Genomic DNA, 24,683 nt, shown 5'->3' on the forward strand with positions numbered 1-24,683 from the left:
CTTTTTATGTTGTGAGTCTTTACCAAACTGAAGTAGCTATAGTTATTTTTACTGCTTTTTTTCCTTTAACCTTTATGCTATAATAAAGTGTTTTAAAACCTATTCTGATATAGAGTTGCAATTTTCTGATTCTATTTATCACCTTACTCAAAGTTTTGAGTACTTCTGTCTTTTTGTTTTAGGCAGAAGAGCACCTTTCAACATCTCTTATAAGGCCAGTCTAGTGTTGATGAACTCCCTCAGCTTTCATTTGTCTCGGAAAACCTGTATTTCTCCTTCATATCTGAATGATAACTTCACTGGATAGAGTATTATTGGCTGACACGTTTTTATCTTTCAGTATTTTGAAAATGTATTTCCACTCTCTCCTGGTCTGTAGAGTTTCTGCTAAGAAATCTGCTGATAACCTGATGGGGGTGCCTTTTTAGGTTACCAACCTTTACTCCCTGGCTGCCTTTAAAATTATTTATTTGTCAATGACTTTTGACAGTTTTAATATAATGTGCCTTGGAGAAGGTCTTTGTGCATTGATAGGGGATTAGGTGTCCTCAGCTTCATGGACTTGTATATCCAGTTCCATCCCCACACTTGGGAAGTTCTCAGCTATTATTTCTTTAAATGAACTCTTTCCTCCTTTCTCCCTCTCTTCTCCTTCTGAGATACTCATTTTCCTAATGCTCCTCTTCCTAAAAGAGTAAAATAGTTCTCATTGAATTTCTTACTTTTTTTTAGATCTTAATTCTCTTCTCTTCCACCTACCTGTATTATTTCTAGATTTCCATCTCAACTTCTCTAATTCTCTCTTGCATATGGTCTTCTCAACTTCCATTGCTTTCTAATGCATTCTTCATCTCATTTTATTGAGTTCTTCAGCTCCAGAATTTCTGGTTGGTCCATTATTAAAGTTTCAATCTCTTTGCTATTCTTTATATTTATTAACTTTACTCCTGAGCTCATTGAACTGCCTTTCTGAGTTTTCTTGTGGCTTTTCGAGTTTCTTCATGACAACTATTTTGAATTCCCCATCAGTTAGATTGCAATATTCCAGACTTTAATTTCTGGAGAACTATCATTATCCTTTCATGATACAATGTTACTGTGGCTCTTCATGGTGCTTGATGAGTTGTTCCTTTGCTGGTGCATTTGAAGTAGCGAACACTTTTCTTCTTTAGGTAAAGTTTTTGTTGTTGTTTGTTTTTACCTGATTCTAAGATTAAACGGGTTAGAAATGTCTTTTGGTTGCCAGTAGATGGCACTACAGTACAAGTTTTTGGTTTCTCTTCCTTGAACTTCCTCTGGTTATACTTGAGAGTCTGCACTTTGCACATTCTACCACCTCTGCTCCCCCTTTGGCCATAGGTGTTGCTGTGGCCAGGAGGCTGGAGTTTTATGTGCTGACTCTCCTGATGCAACCAGGTTCTCTGGGTCTGTGGGTTCAGCCACTGCAGCTGGGTGTCCAAGACCATAGGCACTGCCTCCACTGTTCCCCTGGTTCTGGCTCCTCTCTGTGTTCTAGTCCACCCACCTCTAGATATACAGATGTGTGGAATTCTCTGGTGTCCTGGTGTGTTGGGCAGAGGCAACTTCATTGAGTTGTGGATTGTTACTGGTTGTAGATTTAAGGGGAGAGACAAAGGAAGTGTTCCACTATACCATGGTGCTGACGTCACTTTTGAGCACATATTTGAGTTTCAATTTTGATAGTTTCTCTTGCTATGCCTTCAAGTTCACTAATCTTTGCTCCTGCAGGGTCTAATCTGTTATTAACCTCATCTATTGTATTTGTCTTTTAAGATATTGTACTTTTTATCTCTAGGACTTTGGACTGTTGTGATATCTTCTATGTCTTGGCTTAACACGCTCAATCTTTCCTCTACCCTCTTGAACATATATTATAGTAATAATTATTTGTGTCACTATGTATCTGTTCCTATTGAGTGCTTTTTCTCCTCATAATGGGTCATACTTTCCAGCTTTGCTCATAATTTATAATTTTTGATTAGATATCAACATTGTAAATTTCACCATATTGTGTGTAATTTATCTTTGTTTTCCTGTAAATATTCTTATCTTTTGTTCTAGAATAGAATTAAGCTACTAGGTAGCAGTTCAGTCATAAGGTTTTTTTTTTTAATATAGGGACAGAGAGGTCTTTAGGGACAATTTTGCCTCAATATCGATGCAAAGAACTTCTTTGTATGTTATCTAATGTCCCATGAATTATGATTTTGATTTGGCTATTGGAAATATAAACTATTTCTTGTCTTCTCTAATTCCAGGGATTTTTTTCCTTCTGTTCCTTTTGAGTAATTTTCCCTGGCCTTGTTTAGGTTTTTCACAGGTATGCACTGATCAGTACTTAGCTGAAGACTCAAAAGGGGCCCTCCACAGATCTCTGTCTCTCTTGCTGCCTCTCTCCTTTTCAGTACTCTGCCATTTGAACTCTTGTTGCTTTGGCATTCTGTGTCTTTTAACCCTGTCTATCAAACTCAGCACAACTGTCCCATTCCCCTTCCCTGTTCTGAAGCCTGGAAACTCTCTTTAGTCAGCAATCTGTAGCAGTTGTAGGATTCACTTTGTTTCCCCTCTCTCAGGGATCACTGTTCTGCACTGCTTGAAAAACATTTTTACATATATATTTTTGGTTGTTTCAGACAACAGGGTAAATCTGATGAAAAAATTCCTCACTCAATTTTAAGTATATTACTTGTTGTTTTCTTTGATAGCCAAGGAGTACTTTCCATATTTTTTCATTAAATGAGAGCTTCCTGTTTCTGGGTGCTTTTATTTCAAACTTAGACCCTTCTTTTCCTTCTTTTCAATTCTCCCTAGTTTTTGTTCTCTCCAGACTCTGCCTTGTTCATCACAAAGTGCTGAAGTGAAAATAAAGAAATATTTGAGCTTTAAATGCTATTTTTTTCTACGGGAGATAATTTGAAATTTGTAGAGTTCCTGGTCTTCCAATTATATTGAATGCATTGGATTTATATGCTTTTATTTTTCTTATTCTGCATAGTTTGAGAGGATGGTTGGGACATTCAGTTTTGTGTGGAAATACTATCTCAGCTACTCAGGAAATCTTTATTACAGTTTTAAATTAAGTGGCTACAGAAACAATATAAAAGACAGAGAGAGAGCAACATATTTGTTCAGTGATGGAAGAAATGTCCTCAAATAACTCGGCATTCTATAATAAACATTCAATTAAAGGAATTAAACATATATAATTGCACAGTTCTATACTTTGATTTCAAAGACAGACACATGTATACTGAATGTGGTACACAAGGCTAACAAAACGCACACTTAAAGAACAGTTACAGGTTTCATTGAACTACAAATTTATACAAAATGACTGGATAAAACTATGAGAAAGGTTAAGATACACATAAATTTCGACACAATGATCTCATTTAGGCAATGTATCCTTTAGATATAAAAGTAGCAGTATTTAAAGATGAATTCAAGGGCTATTATTTAAACCATGTGTTATATGCAAAACAAAAAACAACCACAAGGAATAAATACCCATCAACAAGGGAAATGTTGAATAAATATCAATAGATCCATATATTTTTACAAATATTAAGTGAATTGTATCTACATTTCAATATTTTTTCAAAGAGAAGCACAAGTTGAAAATTAAAATGTAAAGTATGTTTAGCATCAGTTTTTCATTTTCTAAAAATAACTTTGATTTTGTACATTTCTATATATGTGTAGGAATGTGGGGAAAATTGAAGATGGATACTCATAGGCCATTGACATTAGTTAGGTCTGGTAGTAGTAATGGTTTTCAAGGAAACAATATATGCTGTTGTATTGTTTCACTTGCTAAAGTAATTATTATTTTAGAATTTAAATATGTATATATATACATATGATAAGAAAACATTAAATAAATGGGCATACATTAAAAAGTTATATTTTGCAACCAATATGAAGCTGCACAAAGCAAAAATGAGGGAAGATTCGACCTAATCTAAACTAGTCAATGAGAAGCCCAAGAATCATATTTGTTAAAAATCTGAATGAAGCAGTTGTTGCTCATCTAGAAAAGAACAGACCAGTCACTCAAGACTGGCACAAGAAGATGTCAACAGCTCTCCACACTATGAATATAAGTGCTGTTTCTCATTTTGAAGTGAACGTTGTATTAAAAGAAAGGATCCATAAAACATCAAACGGATTGTTTCAGGAACAAAACTAGACCAAATGAAAAAAACTAAAAATATTCACAGCTAGTAAGCTTTGAGATTAACAGGCATGAGAAACTTAATGAGTTTCTACAAATATTTAAAGAATGATTAGAGTTTCACTGACACATTTTCATTACTTTTCACAGAAGAAGGAACAAGAGAAAATAAAAATGGAATCATAAATGTTTGGTTAGACATTAAGTACGATTTCTTCACTGAAAGGCAATTAACAAATGAAAGATGTTTATTAAGAAGCTTAGGAAATAATTATTCATAATAATAAACTCCCCAATTCTTTATGTTAATATAAGCTAATAGATGTCTTGCACTATGTATTACATTGTATTTTCAATTTCTTTTGAACTTCAGAATACTCTGTATAATAAAAAGGACACATTATAATTATTTCTATGTTGGAGGAAGTAAGCTGGGTCACATATCCTCTTTTACTAAAAAAACAAATTTTTCTACTGATTATTGATTACATCTTTTCTACAAAACTGGAAGCATATTTTAACTCACTTTCCAACAGCCTGTTAATTGATTCTTCTGTAGTCAGCACATATTGCAAGTAGACTCTCAGCAGAGCATAAATAAATACAGTAAAGAAATATTATGGTTTTTTTTTTTTTTTTTTTTTTTTTTTTTGGGACTCTCACTGCCGTGGCCTCTCCCATTGCGGAGCACAGGCTCCGGACGCGCAGGCTCAGTGGCAATGGCTCACGGGCTGAGCCGCTCCGCGGCATGTGGGATCCTCCCGGACCGGGGCACGAACCCGTGTCCCCTGCATCGGCAGGCGGACTCTCAACCACTGCGCCACCAGGGAAGCCCAATATTATGTTTTTAATAAAATGTTTGAAGTCCTTCTATTCTATTCTGCAATCTTAATAGTAAAATTACCTATTTTAAGAGATGCACTGATGATTTAGATAAAATGTCCTTCTACAGGACACAACTTTTCTGAAGGAACAATGTACAGTGTAAGGTCGGCAAGAAGCATTCAGTATTCCAGTACAGTTTCCTTTCCATTATTCCTCACCACAAAAAGAAGGGACCATCTATCAGAAGTTTCCACATGCTGTTCAGTGGTTTGATGCATCAGAATCCCCTGTATGTCTCTTACAATATAAATTGTTAAGCTGATCTAAGAGCTATTGATTCAATATACCTTGGTGGGCTTCTAGAATCTATATTTTAACAAGTGTTTCCATTGATTTGCAATCCAATACGACTGATTTGAATTTTATAATTTTTTAATGTTTTGGGGAAATAATAAAAAATATGTTTTCAAAAGGATAGACATTTTCATGTTTAGTTAAAGAAAAAATGTCCAAATTTTATGTCATAATTATCTATAGAATAAACACTATGTATGCTCTAATTCAGCCCTATCAAGAATATAGAGGATACATTAATTCAAGAAAACTAGATATGAGAGTACCTCTGACTGCTGAAGCATACCACACAGGCATTATTTTTTAAACTAACACACTACATGAAAAAAAAAAAATAGGATCCCTGGTTGGGTTCTCCAGGAAGCAGAATTTGAGATGGAATTCAACGTGCAGAATGCCTGTAAGGGAATGCCCTTGGGATCAACAGCTATAGAAGAGAAAGCAGATTTGAGTAGGTAGAGAAATGGAAGTAAATTGGCAGTTGGTAAATGCCTCCTCTGGCTCCACAGGAAGCTCTGGAGCAATTATGGCTCATCAGAGTTGTCCTGGGTTGGTCTGAAATGGCTAAGCCTTTATAATCTCTCATATAAGTCACTGAAGGTAGGCTGCACAGGGAAGGTCATGACTTTTAGCAAAGAAGCTCTCCACATCTGAGGCAATTGCTAAAGGCACTGACAATTGAAGGATATCTACTGACAAATGCTCCCAACAGCTGGGGCAACAAATCCTTCCTGGAGAGCAAATCTTTGCTGAGCTTTGCCATATCAACTACAAACAGTTGTGAGTTGTAAAATGTGAGATATGAAAAACAACTGTCCTAACAGAGCACTAATTATACACTTGAGTAAGACAACAGAAAATAATTTCTTTTACCACTGGAAGTTAATTTAAATAATATTATTATTGTCATTACATCAAGTTGTAATAGTTCATGGATTTGGATTTTTGTGTCTGCTCTATTTTGTTTGGTCCTGGAGGAAGGGATCCTTCTCTTTTGGTTTTTTGTTGTTGTTGTGGTTTTGGTTTTGTTTGGTTTTTCTCCTAAAGCAAGCTCCCTTATTCAACATACTTGGTATGTAATAGCAGAAAAGAAAAAATTTATTCAGGAACTTAGAAGTTTTATATCAAAATATCTGTTACACTCTCAGATTTATCAGTTTTTTTAAAACTGACTTTTAATGACTTGGGGGTGGTTACTGACTAAGGAAGTATCATAAATGTGCTACATTACCATCTTTTTAGTGATGTCCAGAACAATCTACATTGGAAACACACTTTTGTGATATTGCTGTCTATTGCATATTAACCTAAATCAATTTGATGATTCAGGAATTATTAGTTTCCTTTTGGTAATTATCAGTCCTTTATATAGAGGTAGGTAATGGATATAGGCCTCCCCACTAACAACCTATTAGGAATAAGGTTACAATTATAATTTTCACATGGAATACTACCACATATAGCTTTATGAACCAACAGAACCAAAATACATTGATAGCAGCTATTCTCTAACCGTACTGCAGTCACAGTTCTTTGTTCTTTGGGTGTTACAACAGCACCTTGTATGAAAAATTCATTCAAGGCAGGTGCAGCTGTATTCTCAGCTGAGCATTTACACAGTCATGTGACAAAGGATCCTCCGAGTCAGTTTCTGGACACTAAACCAGTTGGAATAATAAATGCTCCAAATGGTATAGGGTTGAATACATTCTTAAAACCCTATTCTTGCAAGGGTGAGAATTCCTGCTCAACATTTCTGGCAATTCACACACTATGAAACTCATTTCATCAATTAAAGAAATCATTTCCATGATCTAGTATACTAACACATCCTCAGGTGTTGACTGAGTGTCATATTAGCAGAAATATTTAGAATAGCTTATTCTGCATTGTGGACTTCTAAATCAAATTGTTTAAATGCATCCTGTGGGGAAAGCCTTCCTAAGGAGGACAGTTCAGAAATTAGCTGTTCATGTTAGTGGGAAGGGTAGGCTACAACTAACCAATACACACAAGTATTTCTCACCCAGGCTTCAATATCTTAAAGTAAATTATAGACAATTTAACATGGGCACAAGAATACAAAAGTAAAATTAAACTCAAGAACACAAAACAAAACTAAAATGCCAAATAAAGCATAAAATGTTATTATTGTAACTCACTTTGGTAACTATAGTCATCACCAAAATGTATCACCAAGATATTATACATTGTTTTTAGTATGTAAGCCACCTAATACGTGACACCATGTCCAGGACCAAGGCAGCCTATTAGATATCCCTACCTAATTCACTCATTAGGTTCATGACTAAACACTGAGATATAGATTCCAAAATATACCTGACATATAACTCCAATGTTTGATACTTCTGTATATTGCTTCGAATAATTAAAATTTAAAATATTTTCAATGAAATGATAAAGTAGGAGATAAATCCTAACTAAAAAAGAAAAGGAAATGTGTAAGAGATTATGTGATTGTATATGAGTGTGTGTGTGTATGAATGTATGTGTATTTATTTCCATAATAGAAAAAAATTCTCTGGGCACTAGGTTATATTGTAAATACTAAATGTCTAATGTCATGTATGAGAACAAAAAAGAGAACAGAATTTTAAGTAAGGAGAAAATTATTATGAGGAAAAACAACTTTTCATATGGTTAAAAGTATCAAAAATGTTAAAATATCAGAGTGCTGCTCAAAGCTACTTGGAATGTATATAAAGCTAGGACAATAAATGCATGTCACATTTTGTTATAAAGTGTTTTCTAAAGATGATTACCCTGCCATACAGGATGGTGGGTGCTGTTTAGTTTACAACAGGGTGATTACTATTTTTTCTATGATTGATGTTATTACAATGTTGCCTTGTGCTTGGGTATCCCCAACAGAACTCACCCTAACATAATCAAATTCAAGACTTTTATCAGAACAGAAAACTAAGTCAACAACCACAGTCAGCCAGTGTTCTGAATGAGTACCAGAAACTAGCATTTGGGCAAGTCATTTTAAAATGACCTCAGGTTTTTACTCCTAGCTGTGTTGCACAATGAAGAGAAAGACAGTACAAGAAACACATAAGCACAGCCTCTTAGAGATAGAAGGATCATGTAGTCCAATCCCCATCTCAATGAAGGAATACCTTGTAGATCATGCTTAAGAAATGGGAATCAGTCTCCCCTACAATGAGTCCACAGCAGGAAGTGTTTGGTGCAGAGGATTCCTTTATTTGGAAAGCCATTATTCTCAGAAAGTCCTTTATTATTTGGAGTGAAAATGTGCCTGCCCACTATTCCTAGTTCTACATTGTGAAGAAACAAAAAATACATCAACTCTTTCTTCCAAATGAAAGTTTTTTAGATATTTTAAGATACAATAATGTCTCTGGTTTACCTTTTTTTCTTCAGGTGAAGCCTTCACAACTTCCTTGCTTGTCCCACACATGGATCCTCCAAACCCTGGGGAAATCTGCTTGGGGAGTATTACTTTGTCAATTTTCTTTTTTTGTATGGCACCTACAATGGGATATAATGCATCATCAGTGGAATAATAAAGAGTCATGGTCAGAGAATATGTTTTCTGCACCCGGACACTATTCTGCTGCAACTTTAGCCGGATGTGGATATTTTTAGAGCAGTGTGTGGATGTCTGTCTACTTGCTCATTTTCACCGTGCACATCACACATTCTTTCCATAGAACTTGTAGCCAAACAAAAATCCTCAATTTGCATCTAGATTTCCAGTCATTCTGCAAGTATGTCATTTATTCTGAAAATCAAAATGCAAAATTTTATATCTAATCCTCCTATATATGCTGGTTGGCTTCTGTTCATCATACAGTTCTTTATGAACTTCAAAATCCAGGCATAATGAACTTCACATACACACAGGTATGTCGTCTCTGCTCAAGGCCTTTGTTTGTACTGTTTCTGCTTCCTGGAAGACCCTTTCCAAACCCACACCCATTCACACTCATTTTTCTTAACTTCTTTCAAGTAGCTCACTAACTTTTGCTTATTTGTCAGTTCTGACTTCAAAGATCCTCCAGAACAGCCCCAATGAACAGTGCATTTATACACTGAAGTGCTCCTTATTAACATTCAGTGTTCTTACTAAACAGCCAACACTGGTCTCCCATGTTACACAGAGCATTCTGTAATTGGCACTCATATTTTCTGCCCTGTTTTTTTACCATGTATAGCTTTTCTTTCATATTTAAACAGTGATGTATTTAGCATAAAAGATTAAAAAATATAGAAATCTTGCATTTCTGCCTTTAATCCAATAAATCATATTTTATTACCACATCCTTTCTTTGTTCATTTTATTTCTATTCCTAAGGATTCAGACATATTTTATTGCTTTTAGCATTTTTCAAATCCCCCAATTTGTGCATTGGACATCCTGAGGCTATTCTTAAAGACTCACAACAATGTATTTTTCAACATTTATATATCCCTCTTTCTGATGTTTGAACATTTTTTTGCAAGTTGAGCTTATAGTATAGAGTCAATAATTTCTTTAGATGACTATCTTTTCTCTTTTTCATTTGAATTGTTTTCAACTGCAGAATTTGAATTATATTTTAGAAACTCTAATTTTTCTTCAGCTATATTCCTTTTTAGAGTTTATAATCATAATAATCTACCTAAAGTGTTTAAGTCATTTTTATAAAGCTTGTTAAAGTATAATCTAAATATGAAAGTGAAAAAGTCATAAGTGTGTGACTCAAACAATTTTCACCAAGGAAGTACATCCATATAAGCAGAGAAGTCAGAGAGATTTGAAGAAGCAGAGATGCACTCTTATTTGCCTTAAAGAAACAAACTGCCCTATGAGGAGGACCACATGGCAGGAGACAGTGAGAGACCTTTAGGAGCTGACGTTCTTGGTTCTACAACCACAAAGAAGTAAATTTTTGCCAACAACCAATGAGCTTGACAGAGGATTTAAAGTTTTATATGAGATTGCAGCCCCTAGCAATACCTTATTTTCAGCCTGATAGGCCACTGAGCATGGGAGTCAGGTAAATCATAGTCATAATCCTGACCCACAGAAACTGTAAGATAATAAATATGTGTTGTTTTGAACTATCATGTTTGTGGTAATTAGTTACACAGCAATAGATAACATAAACATACTAAGTCAGAATCTGGATTTTTAACAAGAATCCTAGTTGACCCTCATGTGTGTTAAGTTTGAGACATTTCTATGTAGTCTATGCTGAAGAAGCTGTCCGCAGCAGCTCTAGAAAAGGGGATGAGAAATAACAAGGATCACAAAACTACTTACCATGAATCTTAATGGTTAAAAAGTAGCATAAAAGGTTAATATCTGAACATTTATATTTATAACTTCATCACAAGTGTGATTATATTTTGCACATCATAAATTATATATGAAATAGAAATATAAAAAGTTGAAATAAACAAATAATGTTTTAAATATTTAATTTTCTATTTTATGGTATAAAATATTTTTCTCACTAAGTTTATTAGTAATAATGTTAATAACATTATTATATATATAAGTCTTACATGGTAATATTAGTGACCAACTTACTAAATGTTCAGTTTGTTTGAAAATTGTTGGCTTACATTATTGTAGAGAAATCTGAATGTAAGAATATACATTCAGTTTATATCTGTGCTTAAATTTTATGGGTGCAATAACTTTTAAATTGAGAAATTTACATACACTGTAATATGTTGTAATAAACTGACAATGGACAAAAAGCATACAGAGTGCCCAGATCTTGATTTCTAATACTATTATTCAATAATAGGAAGCAGGGATCTTTGGATAAACAGCTGACTCCAGGACTGGGACAGGAAATACAAAAGATGAGCCTGAATCTTCTAGAGCTTCTTGTAGGGCCAGAAAGTAAGGAAGTACTAAACAAATAAAACAAACAAAACACACACACAACAAAACAAAACACCACAATGACGCAATATATCTAAGGGACATAGGAGCTAACTGCATCCCTTTGCCAGTAGCCAACACTGGAATAATTTGAGCAACAAAAGAAATAAAGCAGTAATGGATTATAACTGAAATTATAAAATAATTCAGTATGAGTTCATACTGACATAAATGACTGAATAAATAAATGGGGGACAAAAGACAAATCTCCAGTGAAGAATTATTCCGAATAGTTTATTTAAATACTTTGCCTTCAAGGATGTGGAACACATAAGCTTCTGAAAAGCCAAAACAATCTTGAAAAAGAAAAACAAGGCTGGAGTCATCACATTTCCTGATTTCAAAATATATTATAAAGCCACAGTAATTAAAAGAGTATGGTACTGATAAAAAGGTAGACATATAGACCTATGAAACAGAATATAGATGGCCAACTGATTGTCAACATGACTGCCAAGCATACACAATGGGGAAAGAAGAGTCTCTTCAACAGTAAGTGCTGGGAAAACTGGATATCCACGTGCAAAATAATGAAAATGTATCTTAAACCATACACAAAAATCAACTTGAAGTGGATTAAAAACTTAAAAAGTAAGACTAAAACTGTAAAACTCCTGGATGAAAACACAGGGGAAGAGTTTCTTGACATTGGTCTTGGAAATAATTTCTTGGATATGACACCAAAAGCACCGGTGACAAAAGCAAAAATAGGCAAGTGAGCCTCCATCAGGCAGGTAATCAATCAATCATTCAGTCAGTCTATAATTGGTTTTTGTGTCTGCTGATTAGCAAAGCAAGGTTGCAAGCCAGCCCATATACAATAGGAACTCCATGTACACTTGTGGTGAAGTCATATAACCACCACTGTCCTTTCCCATAGCAGCCTGGTTAGGGAGGGAAGGTAAACGCATGTAGAAATGAGATTGTGAAGCAAGTCAATGTGCAGTAGTAACTTCAATTTATTGAATATCTATTATATGCCAAGGAAATTTTAGCTGCTTTACATACCTAGTCAAATAGTAACAACTCAGTAAACTGGACATTATTATTCTTATTTATCTGTAACTGAGACCCAGAAAGATTAAACAATATGCTCAAGGCATGTCCTCACAGGTACTAAGTCGCAAACCTGATATATGAATCCAGGAAGCAGTTGGGCCCTTGCTCTTAATCACCAGGGCACACTGACTGCTGATACAAATATAACAGATATAGTAAGGGACACAGTAAACATGTGCTTTGATAATCATGCTGTGCAAGTGATTTTTCTTTCTTACGTAGCAAAATGTGAGCATTCTTTAACAAGAAGAAAAAAGACATTTCTTATATACGTACAAAGGCTACTCAAAGGTCTACTCTGATCTTGCTACTGAAGAGGCACACAAATGAGATCTCAAACAGCCAGAAGTTGACGGTCAATTTGGGGTTTACTGTGAATCCCTGAATTCAATGACTACCTTATTTTACTTCCCAATATGATCAGGTATAAAGTTAAATGACTAATGCTGGCATAAATTTCCAGCTGCTACTCAGATATTTGGAAGTTGCTTATCACTAGAGCATGAGTTTTCTCACCCCACTTACCTCTCTTTTCTCAACTACCTACTATTTCTTTGTTTTTATAAGAGAAACACAGCAAACAAAAACAAATTCATGGAGTTCTCTCCTGGTTTCCAAATGGTTGATGTGTACCAGGTGAAAAATCCAGTAAATCAATAGATATATGCTGCTAAATATCTGCTTAAACTTTCCCCTACAGAATGATATTAGTAGATTCATGTAAAAAGTTGTACATACTTCACATGTTATACAATCAGATTTTAAGAAATTCTCATCCCACCAATCATAGTTGAATTCTTGGATCCCCATTAAAAATACCACTAAATTATGAGAGCAACACTTACGTAATAAGAAAACAAAAATGTGGTGGGATATTTATAGTTTCTGGTATATTAGTGTTACCATGTTAGCTCAATAGCATCACCCAATTAGGTTTTAAAAGAATGCTCTAACAGTGGTCTTTGCAAAGATAAATCTGAAAGCACTCTGAATATACAAATTAATTATCCTGTTTAAACACAACATTTTTTGATAAATTAAACTGCTATAGATGAAGTTAATAAAGGTATCTGGAATCCAAACTACATAATAAATGAAAGAGTTAAAGATATGTCTAGAAAAGACAAAATGGATCGGTGCAATAACTGTCTTCTTTAAACATCTGAATGTCACTTCCATTCACTTCACTCTGCATGATAACTATAACCCTTTTTGAAACTCATGTTCCCCTTTTCTGTTAGGCCTTCATACTTTTGTCTGCATCAGAAACAGCTGCTCTAGGTAAAGGTCTTTTCCTCTTTGAAGACTTTCTTGACATCCAACCTCACTGGTGAAAGGAGTACTTTCCTTAGCTTCTATAACAACTCACTGTACTTACTTCACAGTACTGATCATAGTAGCTGACTGTTTGACTTGCACACTTTTCAGGGGCAGGGATATTTTAATATCCATTTCCACATTCAGGATCTGATACTAACTTTGGTCACCAGCTAAGTATGTGTGAATGAATGGATGAATGAGTGAATGAAGAGCATACAGAAGGCAGGGTAGTCTTGCTCTCTGTTGCTGTCATGTGCCCTTTACCATTGGTTGAAATTATAGAGACAAAGAAATGACTTCGAGAACCATCAAGCAGGATGCAGATTACTTTTCAAGGTGCTAAGCTGATAGCCTTTAGTGTTTGGGCACAGGATGATGTCAGAGGCACGATGGATGAGATCCCTCCATTTAGAGGAATTTGGAGTAGATAACTTCAAAAATACTTTTTGGGTCTCTTCTTAAGCTGGACACTTTGATAAAATCTGCATTAGCTATACCTAGAGTAAATCTATTTCACATTCAAATTCTGTCCATATACAAGTAGTTCTTTTAAATACAAAAAGATTATTCTCTACTGATCACATACCTGCTAGCTTCCTTTTTAAAGATAGTGTGAAGTATGGTGCATAAAATGAAACTGATATATATTTTTTAAAGTTGAGGTTAATGAAAAGTACCTCTTAATTACACTTCCACCATTGCCCTGAATTAAGAGTGTGCTTAGATAAATTGTCTTAACTCTGCATCCTAACAATGAAACACTATAATCTGCCTCGCGAGGGAACCCTGTGTACTTATGGCCTAAATTTTCTAAGTTAATCGAGATGAAATATGGTATGTAAAATGCAAAGTCATCAGTATTAATACAATTCTGTGAGAGTCACTGTTAAAACTCTTCTTTCCCTGTTTAACTTTTTTTTTTAACAAACTATGCTTTCAGAATAAATTAATAAATTCTGAATGAACTAACCAAAAGGAAAAATAAAATATATTACCAATACTAAATGTTATCCATGGAAAGTTAGCAGTAATAAAATATGACATCAAATAAAATGACAGGGCCATTCAGCCAATGATGGACACTTAGGTTGCTTCCATGTCCTGGCTATTGTAAATAGAGCTGCAATGAACATTTTGGTACATGACTGTTTTTGAATTATGGCTTTCTCAAGGTATATGCCCAGTAGTGGGATTGCTGGGTCATATAGTAGTTCTATTTGTAGTTTTTTAAGGAACCTCCATTCTGTTCTCCATAGTGGCTGTACCAATTCACATTCCCACCAGCAGTGCAAGAGTGTTCCCTTTTCTCCACACCCTCTTCAGCATTTATTGTGGCACATATAAACAATGGAATATTACTCAGCCATAAAAAGAAACAAAATTGAGTTATTGGTAGTGAGGTGGATGGACCTAGAGTCTGTCATACAGAGTGAAGTAAGCCAGAAAGAGAAAGACAAATACTGTATGCTAACACATATATATGGAATCTAAGAAAAAAAAATGTCATGAAGAACCTAGGGGTAAGACGGGAACAAAGACACAGACCTACTAGAGAATGGACTTGAGGATATGGGGAGGGGGAAGGGTAAGCTGTGACAGAGTGAAAGAGTGGCATGGACATATATACACTACCAAATGTAAAATAGATAGCTAGTGGGAAGCAGCCACATAGCACAGGGAGATCAGCTCAGTGCTTTGTGACCACCTAGAGGGGTGGAGTAGGGAGGGTGGGAGGGAGGGAGATGCAAGAGGGAAGAGATATGGGAACATATGTATATGTATAACTGATTCAGTTTGTTATAAAGCAGAAACTAACACACCATTGTAAAGCAATTATACTCCAATAAAGATGTTAAAAAAAAAAACAGGGCCTACACAGAATTTTAATTAGCTATCAAATTATACTTAATTTTTTAAAAAAGTAAATGACAGAAACATATACAACAAACCATAAAATTGCATCCTGCTTCAAACTCTAATGTAAATATTATATGCTCCGAAAATAAACAGATATAAAAGATTTAAAATTCTCTTAAAGTTATTAGTTTGTACCATATGAAATTTTCATCTTAAAAAACTGCAATTCCAACTCCATAAATCACCACAAAAATAAGTTAGAGTATTGAAAATTTATATAATGTCTCCCATTTTTATTTTTCAGAAAACATGTTTTTCTTTAGAAAATTTTGGTTTTCTACCTAAATTCAGAACAATGAGGGAGATTTCAAGTATAACAGTCTTTAAAATTCTTCTGAAAATAGGGATGATGATAGTGTAATGCCTGTCACATAATACCTACTAAATGAGTATGAGCCTATAGAGAGAGGGGAAAAAGGAAATTAAGAGGTTAGCTTTCTGGAATAGACATTATATTTGAGATGCCACCACACTTCTACTGTTCCATCAGCTTGTGTTGATGTGTGTGATGAAGCACTCATCATGTGACAGGGAGGATTCCACACACATTCGTCTATTAAACTGTAAGGACAACTCTATTATTATTCTATTTATAGATTAGAAAACTGGAAAGAGAAGCATAAGTAATTTGACCAAAGTAAAAAAATCATGAAATGGAACATGAGGAATATATGGGTTCAGTCTCTAGAGCAAACCCTTCACTCTGCTGCCTCTCTTGTGTGGAAGGCCATCAATGAGAAAGTTCAATTATTACTGGCAGAGTAAATATAACTGGGTCTTCCTATATTTGTAATTTTAGTTAAAATTAAGAATGAATTGATGGATTTCTGGCCTTCATTTAGGATATAAAAGCAAGAAGCAGTGTCACTCCTACCTAATAACAAGAAGATGAATAATCAAGAAAATCACAACTTTTCTTGAATACCTCAACTAGAATATGTATTTGGTCAGCCAAAGGTCCTCAACTATTTCCACTGCATTGTCTTGACCTTTAAAAAGTTAATGTTATTGTGTTCCTAAATTACTTTAATAACCTCTACCAATATACACATATAGGAAGCCTAATTTCATATCATTCCAGCTTTAGATTTTGTGTAAATAAAAATCGTGCCTAAAAATTATTTTTTTTAATTTTATATTATGGAGTCGACATTGTTTTTCACTTTGGGTTTGAGAATGGTCATAAAATATATATGGTATAGAAAAAAATTCATCACCAATATATTTTAAAACTTTATATTGGTCAATTACAAATAAACACAAAGCTCAGTAATTACTTTGTAAACAAATTTTTATGTTTTATCTCCATCTAATTATTTTCACTTGATTTGTTATCACCAAACCCTCTATTCCCAAGAAATTATGAGTATAAAAACCTTCAAAAATAGAAATTTTAAAATCAGAAAATATCAAAAATAGTAAATTTTCCTCTGTCTTGCTTTTATAGCATCAGTCTATCTAGGTGGTTAAATTTCAGTATTCAAACTATTTATCCAGCCTCAAGTTTTCAAGGGTATTTGTGAAGCATTTTTAATAGATGCCTTACATTCTTGTCTTTAAAAACAATTTTAAAGCATTTCTAATAATCATAATTTTACTAAAAGTTAAGTGTTTTCTTTTAATATGGGTAAGGTTTTTTAAAGGGAAAATATTAAAGAGTTTAAAAATTAAAACAAAATACACAAGTTTCATTAAATAGTCAAAGCAAGTCCTCCAAGATTCATTACTTTTTGTTTACATTAAACATTTCTAATAAAGACTGAAAGGAAATAGGAAAGGGCTATACACAGGTGTTTAGAAACTTTACTTGCAGTTCATTTACATAACACAGAGACTATAAATACTTGTACAGTAAATTCATAAGTAAGTGAATGAAAGTGTCGAAAGTGCTTTACTGGTGCAAAATTACTCATGGTGAACTCTGCCCTAAATCTGCATAACACATACTGAATACCACTGTACATTCTATGGTTTTCTGAGCCAACATGCCCTAAACTCTGTTAATAATATACCTCCTGAGTTTTACTTTAATATGATGCATCATAATTACCATGGCCAATGATCTTGCTCTCTCTGAGTGTTCCTTAACAATAACACTCCTTCAAAGGTGCGGTGTTAGTGTATTTCTCCTACACCGAGGAGGGACTCCACAACCCGCGTCCCTAAAAGTGGGGATGTGGAATAGCGCACTCCTTCCTGAACCAATTGATAGGTCTGGACACATGGAAATTCTCTGAAAAATATGTTCTATGTGTTCTCCTGATCTTGTGAAAAGAGACTTGTCTAGGTTTCATGGCCAGCACTTGAAATAAAAGCTGCTAATTTGATAATCATAATAAAGTGTAATTCAGTCTCATGGGCTTTGGACTTTCCTTGAACGATTATATACATCAGAATTGAATAATTCAGAAGATATTTTTGAGATCTTTACTGTAAAATCTACCTATAAGGATATCTAGAAAAACTGCATTAAAGGAATGATCATAATTACAATGTTGACATTCTTCTACAATATGAGTAATGGCTATTGATTTGATATTTGAAATTTAAATCTCTGAATAATAGCTAACCTATGTTACATTCTCACAAAATTATCAAATCCTTTTTTTCATGATGAAGCCTAGTGAAGGATACTCTTACTGCATATGTTTAGTTTTTGTAAACAGTAAGGAACACAACACACATCAGGATTCCTTCCTGTGCGTGGTTTAAGATAAAATTGGAGCCTCTAAATCCAGGATGAATACAAATTTGGGAAGTAAAATCACCAGCATTAGACTTGTCATCATATTCTCAAGTTTCTGGGTCAGCAGAATTAATTAATTATTACAAAGGTTTAAGAGTAAAGTTATAAATGATAACATTAATAAATAAGTGAATTCATCAGTTACATAATTTGTATTGTAATGTTCAAAAACATAAGCAAAATCACTGACACATATTTAGCCAAAATAAATAAGAAAGTAAGTTACTGCTTGTCCTCAATGATTTTGATAAAATAAAATACCAATATTAAAGTATTATAGACATATAAGAAATAACTGAATCTAAAGGAAATATAATTGGAGCTAAATGTAATTTCTTGTCTGAAACTTTATACAAATACCATAGATTTTCTTTATTTAAGAGTCAAGCCAATTTCTCTCTCTCTACTAGATTCTACCCATATCAATTACTTGAATTCATGCATTTAGTAATTCATTTAGCAAACAATTATTGAACGTTTATTATATGTAGAAAAAAATTAAAATCTGTGAATCAGCTTTTTCTGCATCCACCCATTATTTGAACTGCCTACTGTTAAGGCTAGTGGCTGTATTTTCACATGGAAGAATATTACCAGTCTTTTCAAACTGATATGGTTTCTGACCCAAAGAACTGCCCATCTGTCTCTAGAATATATCTACCTCTATTATATTTTCTTACACACTGATTTAAATTATTATCTCCAGAAATGCTAGCTTAAAATGGAAACCACTCCCACACACAGTTTCACAACAAATTTCAGAGAAAAGAACACAAAATATTCTGAGTGAAGCACAAAGCAACATATGAAAATCTACAGAATATTAGTTTGTTTGGGAGGCTGTTAACCAGAATACTGGCCATCCTTAATGTCTTTGTCAAAGCCTTTTTCTGTAAGAATCATTATGTAAGTATAATTTTTATAAGTACAAGAAGTTATCCAAAGTACCTAGGCTAAGACATGCCTTGAGAGAGACAGGAACATGAAACTGGAAAACCCCAAACTGTCAGGAACCAAGTTATGGCTATTTCTATCTTTCTCTTTTTAATTCTCTTCCTTCCTTGCTTCTCTTGGCATCCCTGCTCCATCATTTTAACTTGTCAATGCACTTGAAAGATGGTTAGTATACAGCCAAACTAGCTATATAATTTAATTTCAGGAAAAGAGCCTATTCTAATCTTTATCAATATGTAGGATCACATGATAACAAACCTGGCTGACAAAGATCATCAGTGTGGGAAGTGGTGGGAGGTAGTACCATTTTGAGTGAAGAGGGCGTCATCATGGTCTAGGTGCACATTAAAAATGGTGGCTATTATACCTGCCAACATTACATTTCATGGATTTTTAAGGTCTTTATACAACTTTTGAGGTATTTATTTTTCTCTTTTTAAATTCTAATTAAAAGACAAAAATATGTTAATGCTGCAGTAGTTAAGACAATGAATCTACTAGTATCTAATCTAGGACCATGTCAGTTCAGGTCAAAAAATTATTGTTAAAGGGTCTTAAAGTTCCACAAAGTCTGATGGAAAATATTAATAAATTTATTCAGAAACATGAAGAAAATAGCATATTAACTTAAAATTAAGACCCAACAATATATATTTGTAGCAAAAGTTTAAGGTTTATATTATTTAAGCTGGTAAGAAAACATTGATTCAATTTAAAATGACTAAAAGAAAAAAAAATAATCAAAAGATATGAAAAGACAATTTATGCAAAAGTAAATATAATTAATGAACAAACATGGAAATGCTTCATTCAGCACAATCTATCAAACTATTTTCAATGCCAGGGATAAAGGATCAGTCTACTGTCCATAGCTTACAACCATGTGTCCACAGAAGTTGTGCCCAAAATGAGTACTAAAGACTTATTATTAGATTTTAAAAAAGTAGAATTTCTGAAATGCAAAGTATCTTAAATGTTATTTTATTTTGCTTTAGCCTCACACTGTATATTCCCAAAGATAGCAGAATTTAGTTCTATTTTAATTCCTCTAAAAATGTATTGCCTTTATATTTCATAACTTCTATGAACAATAAAATAACATTGACTTTATACTCATTTTGCAAAAATGAGACATTTATTGGAATGTTAGATTACCATTGGTTTAGTAATAATTGAGCTCTTGGTCATATTCTACCTCATTGTGAACATATAATTTTTTGATGGGACATGGAGAAACCATATAAGTGAATATCATATTCATAAGTTCTACATGGATACTGCCTATTATTTACATTAACTATTTGTTATCTATGAAATATTTATCCTCATATATAGTATATTTATACTATATTTTCTTTATGTGCATTTTTCATCTTTCTCTAATGGGAGTTTATTGAGAGATAGGAACAAGGCTTGCTAAAACCACAAAGAAATCTGATTATCATAGGTTCAGTCCAGACGAAAAATATTTACTATGAGAGTTAACTATAAGACAGACATTAGACCAGTGGCTGGAAATGCAGAGGTGATAAAGACTCTGCTTGTAAGGATCTTAAAAATGTAGTAAGGGGAAGACAGGCAAACAAAAGTAAAATATAGTAAGGAGGAAACAAGACAATTAAAACATGGTATGGAAAAAAGCTAAAAGGAGCTCTGGGACTATGGGTGAAGGACCCTTTCAGAAAATGGGGAAATAGCTGTTAGAGGAGATGATGTTCGAACTGAATCTTGCCAGGGACCTCACTTAGATGATATAATGGTGACGGCTCATATCTTGCTTTCCTCTTTTAGATTTTCATTTATAAACTATTTTAATATACACATTTGGGAGCATGACTTTCTTCTTCAAACATCAGCTGTCTTCAAAGGAGAATAATCTGTTAGTGGCAATCTAAACTCAGAAATCAAGTGCAGCTTGTTAATCCTGGTTATGTGCGACCTAATATACAGCTTAATAAATGATCCAGTTTAATCAACAGCACCGTTCAGAGAGTATAAATGTCATTTTTTAAAACTTCTAGTACATGAATTAGCTGCTCTGGCCATAGTCACCCAGAGTTCAAGGATCGGTCAGCATTAAATACTAGCAGAATAATAAAATGAGTGATAAACTTTCCAAATAAAATTTCTTCCAAAAGTGAAGTCAGGAAACACTGTATAAGTTGCAAAAATTCCTATCAAAAATACTAATATTCCAAAATATTTGGAAGTATGCATTTTCTTGGAAAAAAAAAAGGAATTAAACAGGTGGCTTCTGATTTACCAACATTTGATATAGCGATCAAAACGGCTACCAACATTTATCACTAAAAGATTGAAAACTGATTTGTAAGATGTCATTTATGAGTCTTGAAATGGGTGCCTGCAATGCCTTACTTACCCTGTCTTTCAGATTTATACCTTTTTCAGATGAAATACCTGGAAGACAGCCTCCAGACTGATATGTAAAAAGCTGAAGCATATTCACTTGACAATTGTGTGTAAAGCAGCAGATCATAAGCAGCCCAAATTCTGAAACCAGCGAAGCATACCAGAAGAGAAAGAATGTGAAAAATAAAATGATAGACACATAAAGACTATAAGAGTAGAGCCCATTATTGATGGCTACAGATTCTGAGACATTTCCGTGGGCATCCTTGTTTCACAGAGCTATTGAGTAACTAATGTTTATAATGGAGGAACAAAGTCATCAATAAAATGTGCAAGATGCTATGTTTAAGGGGACATGGAGATGCATAATTTACTTTAGGTATATTTCAATTGTAATATTAAAATGCCCAAAAATGTTTTGAATATGAAGGAGAAATGATATTTATGTAAAAGATTCACTTCTGTTTATTAGTGCAATTTACAATTTCAGAAAATAGCTGTAGAATATTATCTTCATTTTTATTTTGTTTTGGTAATTTGCACTTTATCAAGCTATGTTTTATGAATTTATGATCTTTAAATACAAAAAGCCCAGAGATAAATCCACGCACCTATGGTCAACTAATCTATGACAAATGAGGCAAGGGTAATACAATGGAGAAAAGAGAGTCTCTTCAAGAAGTGGTGCTGGGAAAACAGGACAGCTATATGTAAAAGAATGAAATTAGAACACTCCCTAATACCATACACAAAAATAAACTTGAAATGGATTTAAGACCTAAATATAAGACCGGACACTATAAAACTCTTAGAGGAAAACATAGGAAGAACACTCTGACATAAATCACAGCAAGATCTTTTTTGACCTACCTCCTAGAGTAATGGAAATAAAAATAAAAATAAACAAATGGGACCTAATGAAACTTAAAAGCTTTCGGACAGCAAAGGAAACTATAAACAAGACAAAAAGACAACCCACAGAATGGGAGAAAATATTTCCAAATGAATCAACAGACAAAGGATTAATCTCTACAATATAAACAGCTCCTGCAGCTCAATATTAAAAAAAAAAACAACCCAATCAAAAAATGGGCAAAATACCTAAATAGACCTTTCTTCAAAGAAGATATACAGATGGCCAAGAGGCACATGAAAAGCTGCTCAACATCACTAATTATTAGAGAAATGCAAATCAAAACTACAATGAGGTATCACCTCACACCAGTTAGAATGGGCATCATCAGAAAGTCTACAAACAACAAATGCTGGAGAGGGTGTGGAGAAAACGGAACCCTCTTTCACTGTTTGTGGGAATGTAAATTGATATAGCCACTATGGAGAACAGTATGGAGGTTCCTTAAAAAACTAAAAATAGAATTACCATATGACCAGCAATCCCACTCCTGGGCATATACCCAGAGAAAACCATAATTCAAAAAGACATGCACCCCAGTGTTCATTGCAGCACTATTTACAATAGCCAGGTCATGGAAGCAACCTAAATGTCCATCAACAGATGAATGGATAAAGAAGATATAGTACATCTTCTTTATCCTCTTTATAATGGAATATTACTCAGCCATAAAAAGGAATGAAATTGGGTCATTTGTAGAGATGTGGATGGACTTAGAGACTGTCATACAGAGTGAAGTAAGTCAGAAAGAGAAAAAACAAATATCATATATTAACACATATATGTGGAATCTAGAAAAATGGTACAGATGAACTGGTTTGCAAGGAAGAAACAGAGACACAGATGTAGAGAACAAACATATGGACACCAAGTGGGGAAAGCAGGGGTGGGGGGGTAGGTTGGGGAGTGATGGTGGGATGAATTGGGAGATTGGGATTGACATATATACACTAATATGCATAAAATAGGTACCTAATAAGAACCTGCTGTATAAAAATAAATAAAATAAAATTCAAACAAACAAAACAAATGTTTAAAGGAATAAAGAAAACTAAGGAGTGGCTAATTAATTTACATAATAGCATTTCAAAGGGCAATGATAAAGACTATCACACTGAAGCCCAGAACCTAAGTGACTAGCAAGTTTAACATAATACTAACATACTTTCTATTGAACTGTTTTAATACAACCTTTCCTCCTTCCCTGCCATTAAAAAACACTCTGATGACTCTTATCTACTATAGAATGAAATTCAAACTCTGTGGCTTAGCACTGAGACCCTCTACTGTCTGCTCTTCCCTATCTCTCATTTCTTTTTCTTCTCCCAGGACAGGATGAACAGTTAATGCCAGTGTTTGTAGATGACCACACCCCATGTTACCCATTTTCTTTTTTTTTGAAATTGCTACCTGGCCAAATGCTCACTACTGTGAACTACACTAGTAACTGTAGTAGGTGAACTACACTCCATATAGGCAGGGATTTTGCTTTGTTCATTGCTGTATTTTCAGTGCTTGGAACAGAGCCTGGCATGTAGTAACTATGTGTTGAATAAATGGTTAAAGGATTGAATCAAAAAAAAAAAATTGTATGATCAAGCTAAGAATGTTATCATATCAAATCTTTTTCCACCTATATCAGTGGTCCCCAACCCCCAGGCCACGGACTGGTACCGGTCCATGGCCTGTTAGGAACCAGGCCGCACAGCAGGAGGTGAGCTGCGAGCAGAGAGAACCAAGCTTCCTCTGCCACTCCCCATCGCTCCCCCCATGGCTCACATTACCACCTGAACCACCAACCCCCCAACACCCCCTCCCCAGTCCGTAGGAAAACTGTCTTCCACGAAACCAGTCCCTGGTGCCAAAAAGTTTGGGGACCGCTGATCTATAACCTCTCATTGATATACTATGAAACTATTAAAAAATATTTCCATTAGATAAGCTACAAAAGTTAATGACCAGTTCCATAAAACTTAATGTAATATGCCTATGATGAGTTTCCCGAGCCTAGAATGCACTGTATTTTCAAGAAAACTCACTTTAGTATCCCTCAACTAACAATTTGGTCATTAATCATTTGCACTGTTTATCATATAAATGTAGT

Source organism: Neophocaena asiaeorientalis, unplaced genomic scaffold (assembly GCF_003031525.2).
Source record: "Neophocaena asiaeorientalis asiaeorientalis breed wild unplaced genomic scaffold, Neophocaena_asiaeorientalis_V1.1 scaffold116, whole genome shotgun sequence".
NCBI lineage: Eukaryota > Metazoa > Chordata > Mammalia > Artiodactyla > Phocoenidae > Neophocaena > Neophocaena asiaeorientalis.